The sequence below is a fragment of the Octodon degus genome, unplaced genomic scaffold (assembly GCF_000260255.1).
Source record: "Octodon degus isolate 3935 unplaced genomic scaffold, OctDeg1.0 scaffold00099, whole genome shotgun sequence".
Classification (NCBI taxonomy): domain Eukaryota; kingdom Metazoa; phylum Chordata; class Mammalia; order Rodentia; family Octodontidae; genus Octodon; species Octodon degus.
This window is the reverse complement of record NW_004524675.1, coordinates 2,515,917-2,528,572: the sequence shown is the minus strand read 5'-3', so window position 1 is coordinate 2,528,572 and position 12,656 is coordinate 2,515,917.

Sequence of the window (12,656 nt, the reverse complement as noted above, 5' to 3'; positions counted from 1 at the left end):
ATGCAGAATTGATCTCAATTATAAATTTTGAATCTGTGCAACAGATAATATAAACAAACATGTTTATTTTTCTTTTAAGCAGAAGTGAAAAACATTCCAGTTGTGCTAGATTTCTCCAGTGCAAATTCATTTTGAAGAAATGAACTTTCATATAAAATCAAATGCAGTGCAAGCTCTGCTTACAGTCTGTGTTTGTAACCTAGACAATTTGCTTAGCTACTCAAAGCTTTATTTTTCCTTCAATATAGTAGGAATATTACCTACCTTCTGGGAATTATGGAAGGATCATATGAAGCATTTCATATAAAATAGCAAGCAGAGGGCCCTTAGAAAGTGGTGGAAGGGAAGCCATTTCCCTCCATTTATAGAAAGAGAATCAACCAACAGAAACTAGATGGTAATATTTTTTTCCTGCAAACACATTTAAGTTACACTAGAAAAGAGCTATAAGAAAGATAGCTTTTATCCCTGAATTGCTGCAAGACCTTCACAGTCTCAGCCAACACAGTCCTGCAACACAAAAGAACCTGTAAGACTATGGTAGAAACCAATGGATCTCCAAGAGGCGATCTTCTACCTACATTCATAAACATTATAACTTGAAGTGAGTTATTTTATTTATGTTAGAAATTCAGATCAGTTCTAGTAGATTCTCAGAAGAAACATGTAAATCTGTGTGGACACAAAAAAAAAGTAAGAAGAAAAATATCCCTTAATTAAGAAATGATTCAGGTCACAAGAACATAAAATTATCTCTATTGAATAAAGATCCATTATGCAAGTTGGTATATATCAGAGAGAGAAAAGAGAGAGAGAGACAGAGAGACAGAGGCAGCGAAGAGAGAGAGAGAGAAAGAGAAAGACAAAGAAGAGAGATGAAGAGAGGAAATGAAAGGAAAGAAATAGTGGGGGGAAGGAGCGAGGAACAAAGGAAGAAAGGTAAAAGGAAGGAAAGGGAGGAACGAAGGAATGAGAGGGAGGAAGAGAAAGAGGAAGGACAGAAAAAGGGAGGAAGGGGAAGAATGGAAAGAAAAAGAAGGAAAACCAATTCATATACCCTTTGAAATAGGATGTTACTCCTGTTCTCATCAACTGGTTAAATGTATTTCCCTTTTGACATAGGTTAGTCTTGTTTCCTCGTATCTGGTATTGTACAATAAAACATGGTAGAAGCCAGGATGCAACATTCTGAATTTACATCACAAGACGTTGTTGCACTCTTACTTACAAACTTGGATAACTATGTGAATGAGGTCAATCTAGCTGCTTGATGATTGCAGAGATTATTCTCACTTACTATCTTTAACCTAAGTTGATAACTAGTCATTAGTCACATATGAATAAGACAACCAAAAATTTCTATCAGCAGAAAATAGATGGGTAGATGAGACAGATCAGGTTAAGTAAACCTGATTGAGAACCCACAAAATTCTCAGCATGTTCCCAGGTTCCTAGGAAATCAGGAATCTTTATAATAGGAAGATGGTTCGCCATAGTTTCTAACGTAGCAATACCTAAAGTCAAGCATGATGATCATGGCCCTTCCTGGGAAGAAATGCAGATGCTTATGAGTGCATTACCTGGAAAGAAATGCAGAGTTTATTTAATGTTATAACTAACTGAAAATAATGAGTCCTCTTTTATTTCTATGTCCTTTGTTTTGTAGGATAAGGAAGAGTTGATCTTTCATATTTGGACTCGTTAAAGGCTACATGATTGTCTTATCCGTACTGGAATGTCAACCCTGCCTTCAGCATGGTGCAGCAATGAAGAATACAGTCTAAGATTAGGTTTCCCAGATTTCAAATTGGCCTAAATGAATGATTGCTTAAAATGCATATTATTTACAAACCCCAAATTCACCATCTCATAATTTTTGAAAAATGTTTTCTTCCTAATAGGGATTAAATGTATCAAAGTGGTTGATGCCAGTACACAGCAAACATAATTGCATTACTACTGGATGCTCGAGAGTCTATTTTTTAAATAAAACTTTGCAATGGGAAAGCAGAGATACAAGTCATCTCTCATAGCTCAGTTTCTACAAGTAAATAATTCACTCTGTAACCTTCAGAAACTGCACTTTTAACTATTCAGGTTTAGAATGGCTACATGTTATTGGGTTGGATGAGGAGAATAAAATGACCAATTTCACCTTAGGACAGACATCCTTAGTTCATTTACTTCAGTACATTAAATGTCAAGAAAATATACCCCTCGGAAGACAAATGTAAAAAGCTTGGGATGCACCAAGGCATCTAACTTGGGTATAGGAGGAAGAGGGCGGAGGTGAGGGACAGACTCACCCACTCCCTCAAGGAAGTGTCTGCTCATTCCCCACCCAGAAAGGCACCACTCAAAACACAAAACAGTGGTGGGCTCCACACCACCTTCACAGGTCAAAAGTTAGCTGAAAAGCAATTGTAAGTTTTTCCTGAAAAGCTGATTCACACATTTTCCATTCACTTCTCAGAGCTAAACAATATTAACACTCACTAGGCTGAATTTTTTTAAAAAATAAAATGTTTGCAGCAATTGCTATAATATTGTGTAGCCATGTGCAAAAGTTAAAAATCAGGACTGATGGCACTACAATCATGGATGAAATGAGCTTGTCTTTTGTGAAAGAAAAGTAAGATTTCTGGGTGTTATATAAAAGGAGTGTATAAATTTTCACAAACTATGTCCTATTTCAGGGCTGCCAACTGTGGACATATATTTTAAAGCTTGGCATGCTTTTAAAGCCTCTTCGTTACCTTTCTATGAAAAACTGTTAGACCAGAAAAATATCTGAATGATTTTAAAGGCCTCTACACTGAAATACTAGGCTGAGTTATACAATTCATAATTAAGCAGTCACTTTTCACTTTTCAATATTCAATTCAATTTATATTAGAAGTAGTAAAAGTAAGAGGAATCCAGTGTAATGTTTTACATAAATATCTAAAGCTATTTGTGTGTGTGTGTGTGTGTGTGTGTGTGTGTGTGTGTTCTGTTAATGTCTCCTTTTTCTTCCTTTAGCCCCTGGCAGTACTCAGTCTCATTTATAATTACTTCTAGTCCTTGATTTCCTACTAATTCTGACAAGTCCTCAGTCTTGCTTTGTCCTCTATAACCTTGACATTTTTGAAGGGTATCTCTTCTTTATACAATAGGCATATTTTGGTGCATTTTCAGAATTCAATTTTTTACAAACCATCACTCTTTAAAATTAGTATATTTTACTATTGCTGATTTTGACAATGTTCACTTGGTTAAAGTGGGTTTACCCAGTATAATATATAATCATCATTTCTGAAGGCACTGCAGTTGCATAAATAGATTTATTCATAAAAAACTGTTGCTAAGAAATAAAATTCAAAATACTTCACCAGAATTACCATCAGGATGAGTTTACAACTTATAATCTCTCACTGTTAGTCTCCATCAGCTAGCGATCTGGGTACAGTTTGTCATTTGTTTCTGGCGGCGTGACTAGACTAGGTCTACCCTCTTTTTTTTTAAGAAACAAATCACTTATAAAATAGTTGGAGAACAATGAATCTGCTGTATCACATGGAATTTTGCATTGATGATCTCTAATAAATGGATGCCAACAACAAAAACTACCAGAAAACAGATGTCAGCTACTATAAGGAAACTCAAAAAGACATAAAACATAAATTTTTATGCTCTTGGTTGGTGTTGGCTTTGTTGTACTTCTAATATGCTTCTCCAGAAATCAATAAAATGTAATTTTACAATGTTAAATGCAAAAATTCTTGAAGAAATTTTGAGAATGGCTGAAATGATATATAATGCTTAATTTTGTTGTTGTTGTTGTTGTTGTTTTTGGCAGAACCGGGGATTGAACTCAGGCCCTTGCACTTGCCAGAGAAGCACTCATTCTACTGAGCCATCGCCCCGGACACTAAAACTGCATATTCTAAGGATTATGAAACTCTATTTTGTTGTTGTTTGCTTTAGATATTTATTTTCTTTATAGTATCTCTAAGATAAACAGATTAAAAACATGCAGTATCTTTTAATCACTGACCCAAGCTTGAGTAATTTAGAGAAGTAATAAATTTCATTTCGTGAATATCTCAGATACTGTGAAGCTTGTTCCTTGAATGCTTTTCTCTTTATTTACTTATTTTTCTGTATTTTAGGGAAGGGTCTACAGGGTATTCAGGGTCTTGTTACTAGACTCTTAGTGATTTCCTGTTTATAGTCTCCCAAGTGCTGGGATTACAGGTACAAGCCACCACACTCAGTCTCAATTGCCATCTCAGTACGTCCTGGGGGTGGGGTCGGCATGGCAAGCCTGGGGATCAATCCCCCAGCCCTTGCACCTGCTTGCTGGTGCTGTAATCTGCTGAGTTATTTGGCCAGCCCTATTTTTCTCTTCTAATACAGAACAGAAGTGAAGGTAGAGGTCATGCACTCTGTCCTCTGTTAGGTAAATTACTATGGGAATTTTGGGTAGGATGGAGCACAAGCCCACAGAAGTTTGAATATAACCAATATAGTTTTTCCAGACTTACTAAAGGGATTAATAGCATATCACGGGAAATCTTAGTGGTTCATTTATAGCTAAAGTTGTGCTGCTATTTTTAAATTGACTCTCCATACAGAGAACAATGGCACTCAGGTTGACGCGCTGGGGATAACTGCAGGTTCATCCAAATTTTCCAATATACAGTGGCCTAATCCATAAATTGAGGCACATCAACACAGCATATTTTAATGGAACTGGGAAAACTACTTTATAAATTGTAATACAATAGAATAAAAACATCAGTATTTCAATGCACATACAAAAAACAATGGGTTCCTTTAAGAAACTTTTGAGTTCTTCATGTATAAGTCTATGTGTATGGTCTCAATTAACTTTATTTCTTCCTGGAAGTCACTGAATAAAGTCTGAAAGCTACTAAAGTTTATGAATTCTAAAAATGATGCTAGATTTAGATTCTGTGGTATGCTTGAAATATTTGGTCATCTGAACCACACAGCCCAGGAACAGAAGCCAAAGCCTATGTATTACTCTAATGTAGTTTCTATTAGCTGGATGTAGCTATTTAAATTAAATGCAGCTTTAATTAAATGAGGTTAAATATTTACTCCCTTAACCACATCAAACATTCTCCATGACCTTTATAACTACACGAGCTGAGTGGTCACTCTATTAGAAAGTACCTATATAAAACATGTCCATCATTTAAGAAAGTTTTACTATAGAGCTTTCCTCTGAAACCATTTTGTGCATTTACCAGTGTGTTAAACTCAGTGTAAATAATGTGAAGTTGGAAATAACATAATTAATTTAACTGAAATTATGTTGTACCAGTAAAAAGAATACTTTAATCTTAATTCACAATTCACCCTCTGTCTTATTTTTCTCTCGTTGCTGAGACAAAATATCCAACACCCAAAATTAAGGAAGGAAAGGATTACTTAGCTCTTACTCAGAGGTTTCATTCCTTACTCAGCTGACTGCAAGGCAGAGTTGCACATGGCACAGTGCAGCTGTTTATGGGGTCAGCAAAGAGCAAAAAAGAAAAGGGTAGAGAAGCAGCTCAGGCAGCTAGCAAGCCTCTCCTCCCTCCTCACATTGTATTGCAGGTTACCTGCCCCAGGGCAGGAACACTTACACCCACAGTGATCTGACAAACTCCAGAAGCTTCCTCATGACTGCATGAAGCTCTTCAGGGGAACCTATTCACACACCATAACACCCTTTAATGCTTTAATCTCAAATCATTTATCTCAACATCTTATACTACTGGTTTTGATGCTGACTTGTTAGAGGCAGAGTCTAACTCTTTACATCCATTCCAGAACTATATCTTCATACAAAATAATAAAAGTAATTTGCCTATGCTGCTCTTTTCACTGGAGTTAGGAGGGTGAAATGTCACTATATTGTATGTGAAATATTTAATATTTTGATTTTATAAAGTTACTACATATCCGTAAATTAAATAATTTTTAATAATCTGAAGATGCATTGGTAAATGCATTGATAGATAAAAGAATATATTCATTTAATGTCTAAAGCCATTAAAGAAACTGTACTTTCACAAGCATATATAAACATATACTACCCATACATCTCCACCATCTTGGGAGTCTCCGCGACCCTTAGGGTCCTTCATTAGCTATGTAGAAAGTAAAAGCCCAACCCACTGCCCCTTCACCATTGCAAAATTGAATCTCAGACCTCCTACCCATACAGAACAAGTCCAGAAGACATCCACATAGAAGAAATTGAAAGTCAGTCACGCTACTGAAATTTCTGATATGATAGCAACTGAAGTAAAGATGAGATTCTATCAGGCTATAGAGAAAATCAGACAAGAAAAAAACCTCTCAGCTTAAAAAAAGAAATGGCAGTGAAAATGAAAGAACTGCTCAGCATAAAGAAGACATCGATTAAAACTTTAAAAAAGGGGCATAGAAATATCATGGAAACTTTGAATGCATAATGTTGGAAATAATTGAAATGTATGAAACAAACTCAAAGATATAGCCAGAAAATTCAAAATTCCACTGAAAACTGGCAAAACTGTATAAATTAAACTGAAGATAGACTTTCATACCTTCAACACAGGATTGCATCTAGCAATCATGAAAAGAAGTATTTCTTCAAAATAACTAGGAACCAAGAAATAACTGAACACATACAAGATGACAAAAAGAAAAAACAAACAATCTAAGACTCATAGCTGTTCAAGAAAAAGTAGAAATCAACAAAAATGGCATAAAAAGAATAACTGTTGGAAAATTACCAGAAAATTTCCCAAGCATGGAAAAAGAATCTGACATACAGTAAATGAGGCATGTAGAACCCCAATTAGCCGTAATCAAAACAAATCTACAGCAAGACTTATAAATCAAGATCACAATTCCAAGAACAACAATAGAAAGGAACTACCAAGCAAGGCAAACAGTTAAACTGAAGAGAAAAGTAGGAAGCCAACAGCAGGAAAATATCATGACAAAGACAGCCAATACATATCAGTTATAAGCATAAATACACAGGTCTCAATTCAGCAATCAAAAGAAACAGACTTGCAAAGTGGACCAAGAAACAAAATGTAACAAAAGCCTGTTTATGAGAAACATTTAACTCAAAAGGAAATGCACATAATGAAAATCAAAGGACTAAAAAACTCTTCCATGTGACAGAAATCCAGCAAAGAGCAGGGGTAGCAATTCTGCTACAGACAATGTAACTTTCAAAACAAGAATAATCAAAAATATAAAGAAGTTCTCTACATGTTTGTTAGGTGAAAACTGTAAGGGGAAGATATAACAATCATAAAATACATGGAATAATTATGGGAGCACACATCTATATAATGTCTAATGGGACAAACATTAAGAACATGAAAAACTCAATAAAGCAATAGCACAATTGTAATGGAGAAACTTATCAGCCCCTTGTCACAAAGAGGTAGATCAACTGTACAAAAGAATCAGGGAATAAATAAGAGAACTGGACTAAATTTGTGAACAAATGAACTTAGACATTTACATACTGTTCTACCCAAGAATATCACAATACACATTCTTCTCAGCTTCACATGGGACGTTCTCTAAAAGAGATCATATACTGGCCCGTAGAATGTGCTTAAATTCAAAGAAAATAAAATTATCCCATGCATGTTATGTGACTATCATTCAGGTAAATTGAAATTTATTGACAAAAGAAACTACAAACCTTCATAAAAACATAGAAATTAAATAACCCTCCTGAAAGACCAATGGGTCACAAACAAAATTAAAGAAGAAATTAAGTATCTACAATGAAACAAAATTGTAAATACAATTTATTGGTATTTGTGGAAAACTAGTAGAAAAAATTAAAGCAATCCTCAGAGGGAAATTTATAGCAGTGAATTCTGAATGAGTACAAATAAACCTGGTGTTGTACCTCAACCTTCTAGGGGAAAAAAAAAGAGAGAGAGAGAGAAAGCCAAGCACAAAACCGAAAGGGGGCAGGGAATTATAGAGATCAAAGTAGAGGGATGGTAAGATAGCTCAATATGTAAAGCACTGGCTTAGGCAAGGGCAGGAACTGGAGTTTGATCCTCAGCATCACATGCCACTCAAGCCCTTGCCCCAAGCACAATAAGCCAGCCACTGAGACTGGGTGTTGTGGCACAAGTCTGTAATCCCAGTGCTGTGGGGGCGGAAAACAGAAGGATCACTACAAGTCAGAGCTGCACAGTGAGACCATGTACAAAATACATGTATTAAAAAAAATCAGAGCAGAAATTAGTGAGCTGGAGACTAAGAAACAATAGAAAGAATTACTGAATCAAGTTGATTATTTAAAAGAATAAACAAAATTGATAAACCCCAGTCAACCTTATCAGGAAGAAAAACCTCAAAATTTAATAATAAGTAATGAAAAATGTGAATACTGATCTTGTGGAAATCCACAAGATCACCAATACTTACTTCAAAAATCTCTGCCCTTACAGGATGGAAAACACAGAAGAAATGCAAAGATTCATACAAAGTTATGATATACCAAAGCTTAATCTTAGAAGTTATAACAATTTTGCCCAATATCAAGAAATGAAATTGAAAACATAGGTAAAAACTCACCAAAAAGAAAAAAAGACCAGATGCTAATGGATCCATACCTGAAATCTACAAGAAATTTAGAGAAAATTTAATTCCAACATTTCTTAAACTTTTTAATGAAACCTAAAGGAAGCAATGTTCCCTAAGTCCTTCCTGGAGGCAAGTATTAACATGACACCAAAACCAAACAAAGAAACAACCAGAAAAGAGCTATAGCACAGTATCTATTATGAAGACAGTCAACATTCAAAAAAAATCAATATAATTCCTGTACACAAGCAACAAACTCCTTGAAACAGAAATTGCAGAAACTACAACCTTCACAATAGCATCCAAAATATTTGAAAAATGTAGGAAACAATCAAAGAAAGAAAGGGAAATGTCTATGCAGTGAAAATTACAATATTCTAAAAAAGAGACTTAGTAGGATTTCTGAAAATGGAAAGATATTCTGTCCACATGGATAGGAAGAAACACCATAATCAAAATGGCCATACTGCCAAAACAGTTATACAGATTTAATGAAACCATAATCAAAATACCATTAGCATACATCACAGAACTAGGGAAAACATTCCTATAACTCATCTCAAAACAGAAGTGACCTAGAGTAGGCCAGCCGATCCTGAGCTACAAAGGCAAGGCAAGGGAGGAGACATCAGAATGTCTGACGTGAAATTATACTACAAAGCTACTTTGATAAATCAGCATGACACTGGCAAAAAAAAGAAAAAGAATAAAATCAGACCTAAGAATCAGTGCACCATCTTAGAAGATGTGGACGCAGCTACAAATATACTCACCCTCCTTATCTTTGACAGCGTGGCCAAATATATTCACCTCTTCAATAAACAGTGCTGGAAAAACTTTATTCTTTTCAAGCCAAAGACTAAAAGTAGAGCCATGTCTAGCAGCATACACTAAAGTCAAAATAGATCAATGAAGTAAACATTAACATAGAAACACCAAATCTTGTACAAGACAAAACAGGTAGAAATCTTAAAGACAGCATTAGGTAGAGAGTTCATTTTAAAAAAAATTCAAACTGTATGAGATATTCTTCAAAGAAGCAACCACTGGGATGTCATCTATTTTTATTTCAAAGAGGAAAAACAAAACATAAAGTAGAACAAATAACAAGAACAAAGACATTAAGAAAGCAATATAAAATAGTGCAAATGGTATAGAATTGTGTTATATTACATATTGTTATCATTTTATTACAAAGTTTTTGAATAACAAAAGAAATCATCAAAAGAGTGAAAAGAAAGCCAATTAACTGTGAAATATTGTAGCAAATATTCCCTCAGAGAAAGAACATTTAAGAATTTAAAATATCAGATGCCCGAAATTCAAAAAGTCATCCAACAATGGGCATCTGAGATGAATATATACTTCACAGATGAATGAAGAAATATAAATGGCAAATAAAATACATGAAAGATGTTCAACATCATTGTTCATTCAAGAAGTGATTGAGGTCATTCTCCAGTTATGAAAAAAAAAAAAGTATAAATTAAAACAATACTGAGATTCCATCTCACCCCAAAAATTATAGCTATCAACAAAAAATCAAAAAAATAATAAATGCTTGTGGTACTGTGGGCAAAAAAAAATCCTTCTCCACTGTTGGTGAGAGTGTCAACTGATTGAAATCCTGGTATATACTCAAAACACTAGGACTAGAGGTCTCATTTGACCCAGCAATTTCCCTGCTTGGTATCTTTCCAGAGGAATTAAAAACATCACAACACAGCAATATATGTGCACCCACATTAATAGCAGGACAATTTGTAAGAGCTAAGTCTTGGAAACAGCCCAAATGCCCATCAACAACAGAATGCATAGTAAAAGATGTGGTTTTTATACAATGAAATACCACTATGCCATAAAGGAGGAAAAACTGGAGACTTTTATAAGTAAATAGATGCAACTCAAACCATAACTCCTAAGTAAAATAATCAGACTTACATGTGTAAACATAGGATACGTTCTGTAGTGAAAATAAAACTGAAAGAATAAAATCCAAAAGTGCAAAAGATACAGTGAAAGGAAAAGAAACTGCTCAAAAGAAAGGAACAAATGAGAAGAGGGAAAGGATATCTATATCTATATCTATTTATATCTATATCTACATCTGTATATTTATATCAGCCATTTGGATGAGTCATGGCAATTGCTTGACCAATTTGCTCTCTGTGAAAGCCTGAGAGAATGTTTTCTCTCCTCGTAACTTTGTGACTCTCCTCGGACACACTCTACATCATCGATCACTATCCTCTGTGGCCCCATAATCTCTTGATCAGAAAATTGGGACACAACTGGGTTACATGACGTTACAATACAGGTTCTCCTATGTCACGTGTGTTTTTTTCCATAATTTTATTGAGAAACAAATAGCAATGAGACAGTTTCAAAACAAATTACTAGAACAGTTTCAATAATTAACACATTGCATACATTCTTCCAAGGGGTTACTTGCTGTACAAGAAGTGGACATGATATCCTGTTTACAAACACTATTAGAACAAATCCCTCTATTCATTAAGAGAATGTAACTATATAACTATCCTAACAATTTTGAATACACAGATACAAAATGGACATTCATCTGTATCCCCTTTTTTTTTAGTTCCATCATTTGAATATTATAGGTATGTTAACTCAGCAAAATATTCTAAAGAGTCCAGTAACCCATAATAGTATTGGGTCTTTCGCTTCACTGGCAATGTCAGAAATTGCTCACCTGAGTCCCCTACAGCTCAACATAACAGCATGGCTTTACTTTTTATACTTCGTTTTTATACTTTTCTGCTGGATAGTTAAGACCAAGATAAAGCAAGACTTATGCATCAAGAGTTGTAGCTTTTGAGTCTGATAAGGTCAGTGAAATCCCCTCAGGATTTATTCTGAGATCCTGTACCAGAGATTGTAGAACGTTTGTCAGTGTCAGCCATATGGATGAGTCACAGCAATTGCTTGGGGAATGTACTCTCTGTGAAAGCCTGAGAGAATGTTTTCTCTCCATGTGACTCTCCTTAGGCACACTCTACATCATTGATCACTTTCCTCTTTAGCCCCATAATTTCTTTGATCAGAAAATTTGGGATACTACCAAATTACATGACATTACAGAACAAGTTTCTCATATGTCCTGAGTCTTAATTGACCTTGGAAGGCTAGGGCCAAAATGTTGGCTTTCCTTGCTCCCCTCCTTTTTCTCTAATTTTGGTCTGCAAACTTAGGTTGTTAACCCTCCAGAAGACAAGCCTATTGTTATTACCATACAACCTAGGTTGTTAAGCTTAACCTCACTGTCTGAATATCAAACATCTTAGGCATTACATGGAACAGGTATTTTTCATCAAGTATTGATATGTTGAACTTTAAGTCCCTACAGAATATGGTGAAAAAACATTTTAAAAAATTAAAATATATTTTAAAAATAGGCATAAAGAATTATATAATTCTTATGTTTACACGTAAGTCCAGAAATCTAACCATATAACCTTGAAGCAGGACAGTCCCACAACAATCCTTTTCCTGTCTCCTGCCTTCATTCACCACCCCCTTCTTTTTGAATAATCATCTACCCGAGAGACAGCGTGGCAGCAACTGGCATGTCATGACAAGCAGCCCATATTCAGAAGGCCAGAATGACAGGCACTCCAAGCATGAACCTACTATTATGCATTGCCATCTTCAGTACAGTTGCTTAGTTCACAGGTGTCAGTATATATAGTTAGTCAGGGTGAGAATCCTTACAATTAACTGCTAGATTCAAAAATCTTCTGGAGAGTCTCAGGATCATTGCCTTGCTCATCTTTTACATATAACTGTATGGCTTGCCACTGTCATGTTTCCTAGCTCTTGTCCTTTCCCTCTGTTCTACTGAGCCATCTCCCTGGCTTCTTTTCATCTCTTAATTAGTTAGTCCTCAAGTTCTTGCTTTCCTTTTACTTGCATTATTCCTTTCTATTTGTATTTCTTCTTTTGATTCTTAACTGACCTTGAAAGGCTAGGGCCCAAATGTTGGCTGTCCTTGCAGCCCTTCTTTTTCATGGTTTTGACTATAT